General features: G+C 43.6%; 1 protein-coding gene across 3 annotated transcripts in view; it reads right to left on the minus strand.

Annotated features, from left to right (window-relative positions):
• RAB11FIP4 (RAB11 family interacting protein 4) overlaps nt 1-20,169 on the minus strand; it is a 122,915-nt gene that overhangs the window by 26,994 nt on the left and 75,752 nt on the right. The window contains exon 1 of one of the 3 annotated variants that reach the window (XM_033002314.2): nt 16,918-17,030. The exons of the other annotated variants lie outside the window; for them this stretch is intronic. The gene's annotated coding sequence lies outside the window, so the exon portion shown is untranslated. Of the gene's footprint in view, nt 1-16,917; nt 17,031-20,169 lie in introns of those variants that run through there. 3 annotated transcript variants of the gene reach the window in all.

Genomic DNA, 20,169 nt, shown 5'->3' on the forward strand with positions numbered 1-20,169 from the left:
CCAGGATAGCAGCTTCCACTTGATAAGACTGGCAGCTGCAACTTAAATTCAAGTCAGAGCCACAGAAGGAGATGCTGCACAATTTTCCCATCTGAGATTGGAAGTCTATTGTCTTGTCATGATTTCAGGCCGCTGAGGAATCTGTGCAGGTTGGTAACAGCTCAGATGACCACAGACATTGAAATATGCTCCAGGCTTCATGCTTAGTTTGTATGAATAGGATCTGCACACTGAGGCTCTCATAAGCATGGTATTTTCTGACTCCATTAATAGCAGACTTTCTGCTTTTCAGAGCCGTACAATGGCAGACGTGCTCCTCTGGTACCATAATAGCTGGCCTCTGGAAATGGCAGGGTATTCCCTCACACTCAGTTTCCATCTTAATGCATCTTGGTCTTCCCTAAATCCCATCTGCCACACACCTACTTGTACGTAGCAGTATTTGCAAAGTACGTGCACTCGAGTCCTGTTCGGGGTTTGAGGTTAGGATTGTGACAACTACCTTTCTGTTAATGGAGAGTAGACTTTTATCCCCATTACCACAGGAAATAAAAGAGAAGGCTACACTGTCAAAAGGATGCTTGGTACTGCCAGATTCCACAGGCGAATAACGCTAAGCATCCTGAATGAAAAAAGGTGCTTGCAGAAGCATGCCAGAGAAAGTTTGGGCAAAATATTAGTATTTGGGTGCTTAGAGACAGATTGCTAAATACATAGCTGAGTACCTAAACCACAAGCACTGCTGGCTTCCAGTAGCAGCCAGAGTGCCTGCCGAAACCAGGGGCTCCTGGCCAGGAAACGCTGGGCAGGGTACGTTGTGGGAAGGGCAACCTGCTGATCTTGTACAAAGCACTGCAATTTATTCTGGAGCAATTCTGAACAAAGGCTGGCACCTCCTCTGCTGTTGCAGAGGCAGAACCCTGCCTCTGAATCTCACTAACGCATCGCTCACAGGCTAGTCACCCTGATGACAAGAAACTGGAGCTGAAATGTGAAGAACAGATACTAATTAATAATGAAGATAATGAGATCACCAGAATGTATATACCAAACCCACATCTTAATTATCTCATGAAAACTGGCAACTCCAATCATGCTTCAAGGGCCTTTAATCATGCTCTCTCTGATGAATATTGGTGGCTATTTTGCACAGATACTTATGTAAAAATATCTTTTGTGTGGGTTTTCCCTATACAATAATAGCCGGCCAAGTTACTACTGCATGTAACTGCTCTGCTTCAAAATGAGATATCGCAGACTAGTAATTACAGCTGGTCTGATCTTCATCTCATCTACTCTCATCTTATTTTGGAGTGTCTCCTTGAAGCAAATGCAGTGAGACTGGTGTGAATTACTGCAGTATTATTATGAATCCCTTTTATTATGACAGAACAAATCAAGAGTGATCCCTAAGTAAGCTAGTTTCTTCAGAAACACAGGGAGCAGACAGTCCCTGCCCCAAAGATCTTTCAATCAGAATAGGCAAAAATAGACTTTGAGGAAGGGAAAAGGGGACAGAAGGAGTGCAGAATGAACTCTCTCCCAACTAAAACTTGTTCCCATGACTTGTTTGAAGGAGAAGTCAGGAGGAGGCTAAGATAGGATGAAGATGGGAAGTGTGGAGCTGCTGAGCTGAAGACTGTAGAAGGGGAAGAAGCAGGTTGCATTTACAGCTGCTAGAGCCTTTTCAGATCTTTCTGCAGTTTCCTCCCTGACCTCTCCATCCCTCCATCCCTGGACAGGGTGAGGAGGTCAGCTCCAAACTACGACTGCACAGGGACATTGCTCTGGGTGGAGCAGGCTCAGTTCAGCGCCTGCTCCCACTCCCAAAAAACAAGACCCCAAGTGTCTGCAGAGAGGCTTATTTTAGCAAATAAGGAAGCAGCTCTTTAGACTCTACACCATGGGGTAGACCATGGGGATCTGCTCTCCCTATGATCCCCATTAACATTAATAAGAGCTGAGTGCTTGCTTGTATGCTACCCTCAGGAATACGGCAGGCAGCCTGGCAGATCAAACACCATGGGTCAAACAAAGGGCTCATAACAGAAGGACTCTGAGCAGACAAGAGCACCGAAGGCAGGATGGGGCTGGCTGAGGGCCCAAGCAGCATCAGCTCCTTGGGCCTGTAATGAAGTTGGACCTAGCTCTATGGCATGCAATTATAGCATAGAGATATTTCAGGGGACTTAGCCACTGCTCTCTCTAGAGATGAGCTACTTGCAACCTCTTTGCCATCAGTAGGTTACATTTTGGTTGCTTAATGAGGCTGCATTTGTTAAGATTTTCTGTCTTCCTCTCCAAAATCCTGAGGGCCGATAAGTCAAGAACTGTGAATCCAAAAGCCAGATAATGGAATAGGATGTGCAACCCCCCTGAAAAGTAGTTTAATTTTTGCTCATCACTGTAACTGTATCATTACGTTTTTCATATCAAGCTCTGAAGGTGTCTCATAATAGTAGCTGTGAATCCACAATTAAAGCACCTTTGTCAAAAGCATTACAAAAATATGTCAGGCACAAAATCTCTTCTATTTAGCCTTGGTCAAAATCCCCAAGAATAAAAAATTAAAATAAAACAGCATGTTACATGAGCAAATTCAAGTGAAAAATATACAGCCTGTCCTTTAGAAATGGGCTGGGAGGACTGCAGGCTGAGGGCATGGACGCATTCACTTTGCAGATAAGAGCACAGAAGACAACAAGGAAAGTGAGCATCTGTCCTGGTTTTGGCTGGGATAGAGTTAATTTTCTTCCTAGTAGCTGGTACAGTGCTGTGTTTTGGGTTTAGTGTAAGAATAATGTTGATAACACAGATGGTTTAGTTGTTGCTAAGTAGCGCTTATCCTAAGTTAAGGATTTTTCACTTTCCCATGCTCTGCCAGCAAGCAGGTGCACAAGAAGGTGGGAGGGAATGTGGCCGAGAGAGCTGACCCAAACTAGCCAAAGGGCTGTTCCACACCATAGAACATCATGCTCAGTATATAACCTGGGGGGAGTTGGCTGGGAGGAGTGGATCTCTGCTTGGACATCAGTCAGCGGGTGGTGAGCAATTCCATTGTGCATTGCTTCTCTTTTCTTGAGTTTTAGTCCTCTCTCCTTGTTATACTCCTTTTCATTACTATTATTTTATAATTAAACTGTTCCTATCTCAATCCATGAGCTTACTCTTTTTTTTTTTATTTTCCTCCCCATCCCACTGGGAGGGGGGAAGAGTGAGCAAGTGGCTGTGTGGTGCTTAGTTGCTGGCTGGGTTTAAATCATGACAGCATCCCTCATCCACCTCAGAGCTTAAACCAAGGTGGAGCCAAGCAGCTTCATGTTGCACCAAAACGACACAAATGCATTTACTCAGCTGTCTCTGCTGTGGCAAATTAACTCTGCTCCTCTGCCTGCAGTGACAGTCAGCTTTATTGGCTGGTTTACCAGAGCAAACAACTGGCCAGGAGTTAGGCGAGCCTGGAGATGTGGATGGAGCAGGGGGCTCTGACAGCCCCTCTGATGGACGTGTAGCTCTGCTGGATTCTGTTTTGCATAGTCTGTAAAAGACAAGCTTCTGGCTAAAGAACACACCTTTTGGTAGTTTCAGCTCTGAGCCTGCTTTCATGACATGGTTTTAAGCTGTTAGCAGAGGAAGGGAAAAGAAGAAGAATCAGCTGGCCAGGACAAGAATAATTCATGCTCACCAGTGGCTAATAGTTCTCACATGACATGAGGCTAACAGCAAGGTTGCAGAACAGAGCATCCTTAAGCAATGAAAAGTCTGTGCTGGGCTCAGGGGTGCAACTTCACCTTGGTCCTATTGCTTGTTTGCATTAACGTATCTCTTTAATCACACAATCACATGCTATTTCGCACTGGTCTGGATTTGTTCAGGACACAGGCTGGATGGTGCTTAGTTTATCAGCAACTATTCAATATCTGCTTTAGTCTCCTTGATCAAAGTGTAGCTTCATGTCTTATTTACGGCTACTACTAAGAGCCTGCTCTGTAGACAGAACTATTTATTTCCCCTCAAGCTTTTCTGTGGTGTTCATCACTCTGACATCTGAGTGTTCTGCAAAGATTAATTTATCTTCATAAAGCCTCTTCAAAATGAGAGAAGATGGTATTCCCATTTTACAGATCAGGAGCTGTTGCACAGACAGATTGAGGTCAAACATTTCCACTCATGATAGGTCTTAATATGAAATGTCTCAGATCTACATTTTTTTAGATATCTTCAAATATAACACCAAAACAAAAACCTTCTGGTTTGTGTGTTAAAATAGAGCTCTCACTGGCTCCCTATGAAGTTAGGTATTACAAGAATGGGAGAGAAGTAGGAACTGAAAATGCTGGTCACCAGAAATAAGGATGCAAGATTTCTGACTACCAGTCTCAGGAATACTGAAAACCAGTACAGATAACTCATGTGAATATAAAACACATTGTGAGCCTTCAATGAAGTAGCAAAATATACAATGAAAAACTATACACGTAGGATTTTTTCTCTGCAGTTTACAACACAGGACCAAATCCGGAGAGCACAGTTTAAGGTAGGAGGAATTGCAGGGTCTCTCCATGTCTTGGGGTCTGGCCCATTAAGCATGGACAAAACCAGAAAGCTTTGTAGTGTAGAAGACCACCCTGGGAAGGAATGTTTTTGTTTTATTAGTGTGTTAAAAGCATCTGTGGATCAAATGTGCCAGTATCACTTTACAGCATGAAAATGCCACCCAGGGGACTCTCAAGACTCATCTTTTCAAACACTGATACCTCTTTGTCAGTTTTAATAAAAGGCAGCTACAAAAACAAAGTGGGCCATGTGGTCTCAATGAAGCAGACATTGTGGCAATCAATAACAGAAACAATCTGCACTTACTTGCCAGAAGAATTTGCTTTTAGCAGCAACATGTATATAACAGGACATCATTCAAGACCTCCCTTCGATTTTTCTTGGGACAATGAGCCCACTGTGCCCAAAGCACATCTGTGCTTATGAAGATTTGCAAATCCAGGAGAGTGTTTAGACTGATAACATGACCATGCAACATATGATGATGGATCAGAGCTTGCAGGATGCTTGATCCTCCCTCTTCTGTCCTAAAATGGACACTTTTCTGTCTCAAAAGAAAACTTCTCTGATAAAAATATTGATTTTTTTTTTTAATGCAACATAGACATTATTTTCTGCAGCACTTCATGACCTCTTTTACAGAAGGCCACAGAAGTATCCTCCTGGCTCTGCACACAGGTCTGCCTAACACAAAGTCCTGACTCCAGCCCTGGTTTTTAGCAGATGAGTGAGGAAGGTGAACAGTTAGGAAAGACAATGAAACTTGAGGAGACGAGGGACATGGAAACTAAAAAAAAAACCAAGCCTTTTTCATTTGTTATGCCTAAAAGACACCAAATTGTGCCTCAACAAATGCTTTTTAGTTGAGATTCCTGATAAATCTCAGGCCTCCCGGACTGTGTATGATTTAGATAATTTAAATGACATTGCACATCAAAGTTTTATTTGTTTGGAAAACTGCAGCTGAGGCCAATAACCTTCTCTGTCTTGTCAATCCAGTGCCAACTCCATGTAGCACATAACTAGTAAGTGGGGCTCCTTAAGCAGAGCTGGTTGTCTAGCCAAATGCCACTGATGCCACGGACTGGCTGTCACCAGGAAAAACACACCCATCGGGAATAAGGTAGCCTTGACTCAGTCCCCTGGCACTGACAGCTATAGCGTCTCCATCAAGACTAAGCAGTGAGTTGTTTGACAGAGGGACGAGAAGGTTGGAAAGTGCAGGAGCTGAGCTGTTTGCTATGTTTGACCATTTTCACAAGATTAAGTCTGTGGTGATCTGCCTGCGTCAGGGGCTCAGGCACTCTGCTGTCTTACAGCAATCTGTAAGTTCTTGCAGTGCCAGGGCTGAGCTCCCATGTTCCACTGTCACCTGTGGCTGCATGGTGACAGCACAGCGTGACAGACATCCCAGCCCCTTGCAGTCCTGAGGTCACCATGGATACAAGAGACACACGAACTGGTCCGCTTCCAGTGACTGCACTTCAGTGATGCTGTGGCACTCAGCTGCTGTGTTCCCTGTCTTTCACCTTTTGGCAGACTCCTGGCTCTGCTTCACCAAACAAGGAACCAGATGTTTTCATTTCCTTCTGACTGAGAGACACTGAAACATTTGTGAGCAGAGGAGCCGGCTTGTCAGGTTAAGCGTGTTTCAGTAACTAATCATCTCTAAGTTGCAGCTGCTGCAAATTTGTACATGCCTGGTTCAGGATTACTTTTGGGTTTAGTATCTTGGGTCATACAGAAAGTCAGGAATAGGGTCAATCATTAGATCTATCCAGAACCATTATTTTCATTCCTCGATATGGCTAAAAAAAATAGCAACCACCAAAATATTAACATATGGATGGAAAACCTCCACTACTTTCTGTAAGTAATGCCTACAAAGCATTTCAGAGGCATGGTTGAATATTACAGAGGGAAGTCCAGTCTCAGTAAGAAACATACAGATTTTAATTTAAAAGTCACACATGGACAGTCTTATCAGCTGAATTGCATTCTAGCCTTAATGACTTAGTATACAAAATGATCTGATTTCCAACCTGGCCCATCCCTAGAACATTCCTTTTACCTCTGTGATTTGTAGTTCCTATTCACCACCCATTTGCATTCATATTGAAATCTAGCAAGCCAGGTACTTCCATCAGCTCTGCACCGCAGCAGGAATATACAAGCAGTCAATCTTCTGTAGCACCAGAGAATGACAACTCAATACTTTCCATGACATTTCATTTTGGTGTATTTTAATCTTGTCCCCAAGAGACAGGAGCTGCTAGCTACTGCTGGTTTGGGTTTTTTTGCAAATCACAGGTGCATAATAAGGAAAGGATCAGTGGAAAGAGAAAGAAAACAAGATTTTTGCATGGTGAAAGTGGTGCTTTGGAAAACAACCTTCCACCCCTCCAGTGAGACAAAAACAGAGAATAAAAGAGAAAAGATACATGCAGAAAACTTTTTTGCCAAACCTTGCAAGCAGAATTATGCTCTCTTCCTCCACACCACACTTGCCCAGCCACCAGATCCCTTTCTCAGTACCCTGTTCTGGTATAAGACAAGATTCAAACTCAAGGCTCCCCGGGGGCACAGAACTGTATTTCGATAAGCCAGCTGAATGCAAACCAGGAGCTAAGTCAACAGAGTTCAGTGAACATTGAGAGACTGAGCAGCAAAGGGGATTTACTCAGAAATCGAGCATCTATGAACGAGTTGTTCATAGGGACTAATGGACTTGCCTTTCTCCCCAGGTATTTTCACTCCAAAGGTACATAAAAAGGCTTAGAAAACTCTCTTAATACTACAGCAAACAGCTCTACAAGGGCTATGGCAAACTAACAACGTAATGCAGAGATGAGAAAGCAACAGGCAGTTTTCTTGTACAGTCATTTCATGTTCTGCCCTTTGCTCTGGCCCAGCCAACTAGACACAGCCTCTCAGGACACAAAAAGCCCAAGATCCCAGACCACAAGACATAAAAACATTTCTGTGCACTGATTGCCTCCTCACAATAACCTCATTATCACAGCTGTCAATCAACAGGACAAACCAGTCACTAGCATGGGAACTACTGATAAGGGATGTTCACCCTCAAATGCATTCGCTGCCTGGAACAACACAAGTGATAGCAGCTTTAATACAGCAACAGGCTCCTCAAAGACAGAGTAACAGTCTGTGTCCTGCCTTTTCACTGCAAGAGACTGGATGGGTCACATGAAGAGATTCCCTTTGGATCTGTGTCACACTACCAGGGCTGAAGCGTACAGCCCCTTCAATTCCATCCCAAGCTATCACTCGTATGGAGATAATTGTTTAACAATGCACATACTGTCATCTAGATTTATGTCCTGCAAGGGTGATGTCCTGTGATCAGGTTCAAAAATCTAAGGGCCTTTTTCTTTATAGATTTCCTAGGACTTAAATCTTGTATCCACTTGCTATCCCCCATCATAAGTGGCTATCCAAAACCTGAGTATTATTAATCATTCACCTGGTACACAACCTCTCTGTGTTTTATGCAAGTCCTTGATTTACTGATAGTGGCTATATTCCTACCCATGCTGATATAAGGCTAGATTCATCACTCATGTCCAGTTCTAATCTCGGTACTCCTCAGCCACTGTTCAAGACAGTGGTACAACAGTCAGAATTTGGTTCTGATTTATTGACCTGAACAAGTGAAATGTTTTGGACAAATTTCAGAAGAATTCTGTTGTCATTTTAAATTCAGCTAAAAAAACCTTTCACAAGGCAGAGATATTCAAAAACCTACCAAATATGCTGAACATTCAGTGCCTGAATCAGAAACTGTAACAGATGGACTCAGAGGGCTTTTTTAATATTGGCTATTAATAAGTGCAAATGTTCACAATGACAAATGCAGTGTATTTTTAGTCTATACTGGGATATTAGCCGGGTCTTCATCAGCACTTTTTGTCAAACTTCCCGCTTTGACACAAAACCACAATTCTCTAGCTCTGAGGCTAGTGTTTGTCTAAATATTCAGACACAGTCACAAGCACTTTCCAGACTCATGTTCCTGTTTCAGAGTAAGCACTAGTCTGACTACCTGCAAGGTGTGTCTGTCCATCCACCTTGCCTTATTTCTCTCCCAGCACTCAAGAATATTCTTGTAACTGGGATTGTTCAATGACTGCATCTTAATTAACCTGGAATTACTCTAGGGTAAATCAACTCAGAATCAGGCTTTGCTATGGAAATGAATGGATTAACCTGTGATATATTTAAGTAGGAAGAGCTGGCCCTATACTACAAACATCACAAATGCAAATGTCTACTAAAGTCAAGTCTTCCATCATTATTTTTCAGAGAGTAAAAACTGGACACCAGTAAAGAAGGAAGATGTGGCTGTATGCAATCCAGCCTCAGCAGCACGGATCAGCACATGCACAGCATTCCAGTCACCTTCTGTCTCTGCCATCTCTTTACTTCCCAGCTTAATACCGGTAGCACAGCTACAACACCACCTCCAAAAGCCCAGCACAGTGAAACGACCTTGACATGCTGTGAACCCCGGCTGTAAGCAATGCAGATATATTTAATCCGATTCTTGTGGTCATTTACCTAGGTTACACATGCAGTATTAATGGTTCCCAAAAGAACACTGTGGTAAACCTAAACTGTGGTACGTTTGACAAATGCCAGCTGATGTAAAATTGACCTATTGTTTGTGCTTAACTGGAAGCAGTCAGGACTTCAGGTCTGTCGATTGTGGTTTCTTCTGGGATTGTTGCAATAGTTTCTACATACCACAAGTTTATTCCAACCTGAGCTTGGTTTTAGATGGAAAGCACCAGAAGGGACATGGAGAAACCTGGGGTTATTGCACGGGGAGCCTGCACAGATAGCTCTGTGCTGCTCACCTGCAATGCTGGTGTTTTGTGAACAGTTGCACTGATCTCCCCAGATTGCCCCAGGAGAAGCTTTGCTCAGTGACTGGCCCTTTGGAGGTGCTGTCTGGAGCTGCAGGGCAAATGCTGGAGAACAAGGGAGGATGTTCCAGGGTAACACAGCTTAGATAGTATCAGTGTAATTTCATAATACTTACATGAAAAGAAAGAGTGGCTTTTGCCATTTCACTGCAAAGAAATATGACACAGAGAGGCTGTGGCTTTTAAAGGTGTTCAGACACCTACTTCCCACCCTTTAATTGCTTTTGTTCCATATTCATGTGATAAAAGCTCAAAGAAACACTTAAAGGCCTTGGTAAACAGCAGAAATACAGCCTAGGTGGTCTCCAGCCCTAAAACTTTCAGGTGATTTCTCTAAGCTTAGAAAACAAAACCATTGCAAAGTTAGGACTTGGATGCTCATTTCCCCATTCTTGCAATGCCACCCCCAGGACTCTGATGAAGTACCTTGCTAGGATGGATGTTGCGCAGGACTAAAATTATCCTCATCCAGAAAATATTTTCCTCACAAATTTGGCTTCACTTCTTCCCTCCTCCCTGAGCAATGGACAGATATGGGGAGAGAGTATTTCACATGATTAATTTTCTGCTATGGCAGAAAGGATGCATTTCCTTCTACATTTGTCTTTTTGTTCACTGGTGCTCAGACGAATGACTAAGCCATGGGCAAGCGATCTGGAGCGACAGCAGTGCTCTGGCTCCTGAGCTCACAGCACAGCAGTTATTTCTGCAGGTGGTTGACTGGACCAATTGTCTTTCCTTCCTAAGTGATACTAGCATTTTATCATTAAATCATAGTTAACATCAAAACTGGAAGTCTCCTCAAGGCCTGAATAAAGTACATCACAGAGCTCTTCAGCTGAAACCAATTTTTCAGCTGTTGCTCCTGGGAAAAGCAATGATTTTTTGACATCCAAATATGCTAAAGCAAGCTGGCCTCCAGATACAGGCAGCCCACAATGAGCGAGTGAGCACCAGCACTTCTGCCAAAGCCTGGACTAAAAAGCTACTGACAACAGTAGCAAAACTTCCTTTCATTAAAGACACATTTTGCATTAGCCCTCAAAACCCTCATCTTGTTATCTTTGCTCAAGTTGAGTCCCAGCTATGCTTCATGAACATCTCCATTGATTTGAACTGGTTCCCCTGCTAGGTGCTGTTGCTGCCCTGCCTGGAGGCAGTGCTGACAGCGTTGGCTCCTCCATGCAGGCCAAACATCTCCCCGAGGCTGGGAGACAAGGGTTGGAAACTAAGCTTAAAGGGGAATGGAAGGTGTGGCCTACTAGACCACTTTGCTCCTACAACTCTCTGAATGCTGCTAGCCCTTCCTTGCCAGGAATAATTTTTACCTTTCAGGCTCACAGAAAATAAATGGTCTTTTTGCGTTTTGGCATTTTCATGCACTTGTCAATAGCAACAGATATTCATACCTGTCCTGCAGACACAACTGCTCTGCCTGGAAACAACATGGAAACTGCAAGTCTGGTGTAAGACCTCGTGCAAGCCTTAGCAGAAAAGCACCCTTCATGCCAGAGATAAACCTGCCCTCCCTCTCTTCCACCCTCTTTGCAGGGCTAGTTCTGAGAACACTCAGACCAGCCTTACATGTCTGACTTCCACACCTTTTCACTTCTCCCATGTTTTCTTTTTTTTCTATTTTACATCGGGGTGACCAAAGCTCAAGAGAAACAAGTTCAAAGGCTTTCTCAAATCGCAGTATAACCGCAGGTGGTCCCCCCTATGGCAATCACACATCTTACAATTAGACAAAAGGAAAATGAAGAAAATAATTGCTGTGTCCATATAGGGCCCCTGCTGTCAATTATCCCTGATATTGTGGGTTGTCTGCTCTGTTTCCTTCCTGGTGGCTCAGCCCCAGGCAGGCAGAGGCAGCACTGACAGCCCAAGGATGGATCAGCACTGTCAATCACTCCTATCTGATGTCCAGCATGACTGAAGATTGGCTTCAGCTCACTGGACACAGACATATAATGCCTCTCTAAATCCCTAAGACATTCAAGGCATTCACACAGATGTGGCACAGCCCCTTTGGGAGACTGTGCCCGCACAGCAGCACCCACCACGCAACTACTGGCACAGGCAGAGGAGCCAGAGACACGGCCTCCATGGGTGCTGCAGCACAGGGCCCTCCTGGCACCTGGCTCCACAGCCCGTGTTGAGATGCAAACACCAACTTGCTACCCAGCTTCAGTTCGCTGGGCTTGTTAGGATGCCTGTGTACCCAGAGCTAAAGGTACCCCAAGTCAGAGCTGTCACCCTTTTTAATAACCTGAGCATGATCTGAGCTGTGTGATCCACCCTCCCTCCAGTCCCTTCTGGAAAGTGCAATTTAAGTGGAAAAGCAGCAACTGAGTTTCTCCACCTGAAACCCAGAAGAATACACAAGATCCAGGGGACTCTCCTTTGAGGTTGCTGACACTGCCGTCACCCGGGAACTCCCCCAGTGATTATGCAGACTCCTCTTAAAACAGTTATCGGATTACAACTTCGGGCTCAGTGCTTTATGCTTTAGGCTGTCAGACCTGTTTGATCAGCTGGTAATGTGACACTTCCTTCTATAAAGACCTGATATCTACTTCCCTGGCAGCATGCCTTTTCCTCCAGGAGGTCAGCCTGGATCCCTGATTTCTGATGTGCTGCTGGCAGCAGGGAGATGAAGCAATTAAAAAAAAAAAAAAAAAATCAGGACGGTGGTTATTTCCGTGTAAACCTGACAGGGTATCCTGCTTGAAAAGGTTATGTCAATGAGCTCCTGTTGACCCATTTCAACCCTAGACAGCAGAGGAGAGGCTGAGCTCAAAACTCTTGACTTCTTCCAAATTCTCACTGAGTTTAAGTGCTTGAGGTGATTAAGGAATGAGAGGTGAATCTCTAAAAAATCAGAGGTGGCACAACAAACCTTGGATACAAGTTGGAGCAAAAATGCACCACAAAAGAGACCTTATCTACTAGTCAAGGAAGTTTACTGAATAACCTATCCTTAAAGGTTTCTTGAGACAGGAACGGTGCTCAGATCTGGGACATCCTAACTGCACTGAAAAACTGCCCCCTGATTCTTATCCCTTTTACTTGTAGCTTTCTTGTCTCTCTCATTCATTTCCCAACTTCCAACATCTTTCCATTCTTTTGCTAAGCCCCATTTAGCAAGCAATGTAGAAGAATGTCATATGAAAAAAGCCAGCCAAGGTGGTCTCCTCCACAGCCATATGTGATCTTCACCTTGAAAAGTGTTACAAAACATCCCAGGTGAAGTACTGACTAAGGATAAGAACTTATATACCACCATCTCACCTGGATGCACTGGTGCCTTGCTTGGTAGAGAAGCTGGAAAGCACCTCCTGTCCCTCTTTTATACAGCAGACCCCCAGATGAAAATTCCTGAACAATCTCTTATGCTGCATATGACCAGGCAAAGCCAGTCTTGTTATTTCCAGCATGCAACTCTGTTGCCACTGCTTGCTATGAAAAAGCAGCTTTAGTTGAGCATGAATGAAAGGCAATGACTAAAACATTGTATGAAATTGATTTAATAAGGTTCAATAATTGAAACAGGAAAGATTTCCCTTAACAATTTGTTACAGGCCAGATTCAACCACTGTGACCAGTTCTGCTGACAGCCTAATTGAAATTTGTGCTGTGAGAGGGGGTAACAGTCTTTGCTCTCAATTAACTCTGAAGAAAAGTTGAAATCTTCTTAATTGTTCTAAATTATCAGCCCTTCTTTCATCTGATTTTTTAAAAGCTCTGGATATTTATACAGCTATTAAGAATATTCAGTGGTACCATAATTCACAACCATAATTTGGGATGATGTATTAAACTGCACATTTCAGAGATAGGATTAGAGAACAGGAGACAATTAGTGTTTCATTCCAAGGGTTGCAGGTAGGAATCTTCTGCAAATACCCAACTCCATGGTCTGCATCTAGTCCCAGCCCATCCTGTCACTGACTTCTGGATGCAGATTACATTGGATGTATCCGATGTTTCTTAGATTTTAGTTACAGATACAAAAAATCCAGTTCTGTCATTCTTGCTTATACTGACCAGCATCTCATTTGGAATTACTCCTTATGGCTTAACTGAACTTGTTTGTAGGAAAAAATAACACATCATTGTAGGTAAATGAGACCTTGGGGTTGGGATACAGTAGAATGTTGGGCCAACCTGACCTTGGATTACATCTTTTTCGTATAATCTAAAGGCCACATTCCCAGGTCTTGACATGTGCTGCTGACCCCTCACTTGGCTGGTCTCACCCTGAAAGCAGCAACGTGTGTCGTTACCCAGATGTGGTTCTCAACAGCTTGTGCAAGCAAGACGCAGTGCTCAGGCTCCAGGGAGGAGCAGCAGCTGAGGCTGCAGAAGGCTTCATGTAAGAATCTTTTTCTCATGAAAATATCCCTATTAATAAAACAGTAGGGAATGCAGAAAAGCAGATTTATCTGAGAGTAAAATGTTTCTTTCGGAGCTCCCTGAGGAGTCAGCAGCAGCTTGTTATAGAGCTAACATGTCTTTTACTGCCACAGCCACGTGAATAAGAAATATTTCACTGTTAGGAGCAGTTAAGAGAGGCACAAAGCAGGAAAGCTGGGCAAGCAGAACAAGTGGCTTTGAGCAACAAAACCTGCAGCTACTGGAAAACCTCCTGAAAGGTTTTAAGTTTGAAACAATCCATGACCTAATTAGGTGGCACTGTTACTGGAAGAATAGGGGAAGAAACAGAAAGAAAGGAGGGGGAAGATAGAGGCAGGAGAAACAGAGGCCTAAATACTCAGCAGACTAGTTCAAGCTAGAGCTGACCAGAGCTGACGCTTTATTTAACACGCACAAGCACACTCCATGAGGGATGAGGGAGGCACAGATGAAAGGGTACTTGCTCCATACTCATGGACAGTCTCCTCATGGAGCATGTTTTACACACTGAGATGAATGAGGGAAACGGACAGGAAACATCACATTTTGTGGGGATTTGGAATGAACAAGTAATATCCACACTGGTTTCTGTTACTAAAATATCACATTTCTCTCTAAGGGCTAAAAATGGGTCAGGAGTCCCTAAGCAGCTTGTAGGAAACAAGTATCACAGTGAATTGCGCCATGGATGTGATCCATTCTGTGTCTTTCCCAGAATGATTCCCCATCAGTCACAGCAGAAACACAATTCAGAGGCAACCAGCACTTCTGAAGAGTTAGGAAGAGGACAGTTCACATGCACAGGTTACTTGGGTGACCCTGCAGTTCTCTGTGGGAACAGGCCTAGCAACTCCAAACCAAGCAATATTATAACTCCTGAGGCCATCACAAGAGGCTGCAAGGGAGTAATCAGGAATATCCACATGGATACTGCTGTAGAGTGCATGAACACATTGTCTCTCCAAGGCAGGAGGCCCTGGAATGCCCAAACCATCTAATAATAACACACTAAACGCAAGGAGTTGCCCACAGGCCACCCGAACCACCACCCTCTGCCAAGGGGGAGCAAAAGGGACACACCTATTACTTGCCACGGCTGTTACATTCTCTCTTAAACAATGACAGGCCAGACCCTTAACTAGGATGTACCATCTCAGCGCTGACTTCAGTGAGCTCTGCTGATTTAAATGGCAAGATTCTGGTCTGATATCTCCGAAATGATTCTGGAAGTAGAGAAGAGCAGGGCCAGCCAAATCCTTGTCACTTTTCAGTCAGAGAGGTTCAGACTGAGCCACAGCTGGCTTCCCACAGACACCCTGCTGTGAGCAGTTCTGGACAGCAGGAGAGCTGATGAGGTGCAGCAGTCTCATCTGGCTGCCATTCAAGTACGACAGCCCTTACTTGAACTACACATTCATTCAAACAAGGAACCAAAGCTACAAGGATCAGGCCCAACCATCAGATGTGTGAAGCCTTTGAACTAAGTTTCTTTAAACTCCCAGTCCTCCCCACAAAAAGCACTTGTATGATTGCCCCATCAAAGAGCATCAATAAATTGAGTCCTGACTTCTCTTCCTCCCACTGCAGCGTTCACTATTCCCAAAGGAGCAGCTCTGAATTCTTCACTCACTGTACTCTGTGACTAATCTCCTTCATCCTCACACAAGGAGCTGCTGAGAAGAGCTGCTGTATCAGGATGGGTGGCTCAGAGCAGCCCCTGCCCCTCGCTGACTGACAAGCAGATACACTCATCACGCAGGCAGCTGCATGAGTCATCACCCCGCACAGAAGGCGCCCGGGCTCTCTGCATTGCTGCAAGCTGCCTTCCTGAGGATGTAGTTTTAGACAACTGAGCAGTGAAGGAACTGCAGATGAGGGAGCCACGCCACTGCCCTGGCCTTTCATTAGAGGACCACAGCCAGCCCAGCCCTCCACTGTCCCTGCAAGTCCCTTGGCTCCACCCTAATTCATATTTCTTCATATGAATATCCTCCTTCACAGGATGCATCCACTGTCTGTGCACATCCCTGCCCTGAAACATTTAAACCAGGAGTGCAGTCATACCTGCAGTGATTGCTGTCTGCATCAAAGGTATGGGAAGAGGTTGCCATGAGCACCGAACCAGCCAGCCATGCCCACCCACCCCACGTCCAAACCCCACAGGCATGACACATGCCAGGAAGAGAAGGCTGTGTGTAGGCCTGCTTTAACAGCAGCAGCTACAGTGCACAGGGAGATTAGCTCTTTCCCTGAGGTCACACTGAAAGGTTCTGACAGAGTCTGGAAATGAATTCAGACACCCCTATCCTACACCAGTCATGCAGCCACAACCGTGCCCTCTGCTCTGGTTTGGGATACCTCTGCAGGGCCCGTATTTCCACAATCACTTTTTACTCCATTAAAAGCAAACACAAACACTTCAGAAAGCAGAAAAACTCAGATGGAACAAGAGCTCGCTGCACATTCTAGTTCTGCGTAAGAAAACAGACATCTTGGAAAATACAGTCCAGCCCTGCTGAAGTTCTCATCTTCAAAACAACCTTGCTTTATCACAATATCTGTCTTTGGTGCATAAGGAGTGGAAATGGCTCGCTGCCCGCTGCACTGCTAGGCTACCCTGTCGCAGCAGCAGCAGCGCAGGGGGAGATCTGCTCCGGGGAGAGCCGGAGGCTGTCCCGGCTCTCCTCTCATACAGCCAGCTTTGCTGTAGGTAGCACTGCACACACAATGCATCTAGCTCACTCCTAAAAAGAAAAAGCTGACAAAGGGGGCAGGGTCAGGCTCTGCTTTCCCAGTCTGTAAGGTTTTCTAAGACTCATCTCCTTCAATCTTATACGATTCAGTTAATGGTTAGTTCGAGCAGTTTCACAATAATTGAAAGCAGACTTCTGTATATTTTAGCTGTGGCTTTTAGCCTGATTTACATCCCTGCTACAGCACACTACACGACTTCTAGGGGAAGAAAATTTATCATTCCTTAATTTAAAGTTATACTTACTGAGAAGGGCTGTGGAAGTCTCTTTAGGGAATTGCAGGGTCTCTAAGTCTGTCTTGGTAGCAGTTAAGTTTTCTCTCTTGCTTTTGCACAAGTGGGATGTGAAGCCAGACCTGGAACACGCTCTGTGTCTGTGCTGATGAGGGCTCTCAACTGTGTATCGTTGCCAAGACACCCGGGGCAGACTCCAAAGCCTCCAGATCTCTGGCTAAGGCATTCCTAATCAAATGCTCCTTTCAACAGGGGCTTCCAGCATGGCCATGGGTATCACACAGAACTGCAAACAGCATCATTTTCTTTGATTCAGGTAAAGCTCAACTTCCATGCAGTGCTTTCACCAGTTTGAAATATTGCTTATTAACAAAACATTTTCTATCTGGAATTGTAACAAGCTCTTTACATTAGTCTTACTTTTGAAACAAATAGATTTTCTGTCTCACCCCCCTGCTTTGTGCTGCTCAGAGGAGATCACAGAAACAATGGTAGGATTGAAGTCTGCCTTCAGATTTGATGCTGAAGTCTGCAGTGGAATCAGTTATTTCTGAACAACTATAAGAATATCCTATGTCAAAATTTTATGACCTGCGGTTGCAAGATTCTTGACATCTGGAAACATAAGGAAATCATAAAATCATCTGCTGCAGTAACATACATGACTAAACTTCTGCATCATGGCAACAGATCCTACACAGTCAGGTCTGGTGATGCCAGATGCTGGTACAAATTCACAAGGTCTATCCCAAAGATCTCAGAGTCCAAAGTACAAGATGTATGAAGCTGCAGAGAGCAAGAAATAGCCAGATGAAATGAAAACAGAAGTCTGAAGTGTAGCAGAAGCCAAACTGCCTGTCTGAAAAAACACCACCTCTCTGCTACCTCAAACCAGTATAATAGGTGTCATTTTGACTCCTACTCTTTTGAATTTGTTGTCCCTTTCATAGCTTGTTAACTGTGTTAATGGCTATTCCATAGCTTAGTGGTGTTAAAATGGAAAAAGGTTCACAGAGCTCATGGAAGCCTGTGCAAAGCTAGAAGAGATGAAGAGGCATTTAAGGATCCCATTTTCCACTGGTCCTCTCTTACAGCTGATCTTGAATGCACTCCAGCTTCCTCATTCAATATTAATCTTTGTTTCTACAGGTAAATTGATTACATTAAAAATGCTTACATTATGGAAGTCAGATCAAAGCATTTAAAAATTATCAGTATGACTGATCTGACAGATTTTTTTTTTTTTTTCCCTATAGATCGCAGTTCTAAAAATTACTTCTTGTCTTGAGTTAGGAAAAGCCACATTTTTCAGTATCTTTCAATCTTTAATGTTATAGAAAAAGCATTTCCTGCTCTCTCCTATTAGTTAATCATAAACTAGATGAACTTCTAACATTCAGATTTCTGCAACAACGGAAATGTATGATCCCTTAATTTTGATGATGAGGGTTGCTCAAAGTGGGAAGGGTCAGACATTTAGAAGATTAAAAGTTTTCAGGGAGGATATACTTTAATCCTCTACTTTCTTCCTACAGTTACCATTATGTGTGTGAGTAACTTAAAATGAATCCCTTGAACATGACCACATGTAGTTTGGCTAAAGTAAACCAGTTAAATATACCTTCCCAGTAGGGTCTCAGATCCTGATTTCAATTAACAGTGTTGTAAAGGAGGGTGGGAAGCAAATGGAGGTGATAAGGTCAAGGAAGTAATGAGGGAAGAGAACTCTGGTTTTGCATACGAGTTTTCACACTTTATACTTCCAGAGACACATTTTAGAAGGAAAAGAATAAATTGCTCTTCTGCCACTCCTGGCACTGCAATTTCATTGAGCTCTGGTGTGTGCAGCCTTCAACCAGTTTCATCATTCAATCAAAAGAGATTAAGCATGAATAGTTCTGCAAAAAAAGATGATCATCTGTTAGTAACACTGGGCACCCCAGTAAGTGAGACACCTGAGACAGTTCATGTTCTTCACACACAGATGCTGAAGCATTACTCTCAAGCAGCCAAGGATCAGCTTCTAGGTCAAATCACTGCATAGCTGGGCCTGATGTAGCACCCACTCCATAAAATTTAGGAATACAGTAAGTCTGTATAGCTTCTTAATTCAGTGGCTCTGCATTTGGAGATTGCTGGAGATATCCCAACATAAGGAAATTTTACTCTTTATTTGAAAGCCTTGCTGCAGGACCACAGCTTCAGGCTGCACTGGAGAATGGGTCTGCTCAGCTCCACAGCAAGGCTGCCATCGGAGCGTCCCCACAGCCCAGACCAGGAGCAGTGACGGAGCTTTCTGCAGCTCAGGGTCCTTCTCCCAAGAGCCAGGGGCTACAGGACAGGGGATGAAGCCAGTTCTCCCACCGAGTTAGGATGTGCCAGGGGTGCACAGTGTGAACTGAGAGGAAAGGGCTCCATGCTCCACAGCAAAGACCAGCAAAGATTACAATAAACTAAGCATGATTAAAAATGTATCTCTCCCACTCACATTTTCCATGAATCTTTCAAAAGGTCTAAATCCAAGAAGGTAAATTAATTCCTTATCTGTTCACACTTCAAGCTTTTTAAAAAGCAGGCCTGAAGTCTGGAATAAATTCAGCAGGCAGCAATCTTTTAGCCTTACATGGGAAAATTTGCCTAATAAAACACTGTGATTTTATCAGACTGTTTCCTTCTGTTTCCTCTCTGGTGGGTAATGGCAGTTACACCCACTACTTAGTTTTGACATGTGTAACCCAGAAAAGCCTCAGTTCGCTGTAAAAATGCCAAGTGATACATTTCTTTGTTACAAGATGTCTTGGGGCTCTTGTCGCATTCTTCTAAACACATCAGGAAAAACTAAATGCATTGTTAACAGCTAGTAGAAAGGCACCAGCATTACCCATTCTTCTTCTGAATGGAAAAGAACAATTTCTGATGAAATATAGTTCCTGTTATATTCCTAGATTGCTTTACTGGATAGCTGCCCTGTCTTTCACCAGCCGCAGGCTGAAAATAGGAATTCTGAAAGAGAAATTCTGATACCCTTGAAAAGAAATAAAGGAAAATGTGTAATTCTTTCTCACTAAAAGAATTTTTTTGAAAACTAGGGTAAATCAGTTTCTTAAAATGTTTCTTAAATGTTTATATGATTAAACAGATTTGTTAAAAATCCAGTCAAAATGAAATTGAAACTCTCCAATCTGAAAGACATCAAAATGAGATGCTCTGAAATTTAGACATAATTTCCTTTCTCCTGAGCCAAAATGTTGTCAAAATCAGTAT

This window comes from Tyto alba, unplaced genomic scaffold (assembly GCF_018691265.1).
Source record: "Tyto alba isolate M040663 unplaced genomic scaffold, T.alba_DEE_v4.0 Super-Scaffold_39, whole genome shotgun sequence".
NCBI lineage: Eukaryota > Metazoa > Chordata > Aves > Strigiformes > Tytonidae > Tyto > Tyto alba.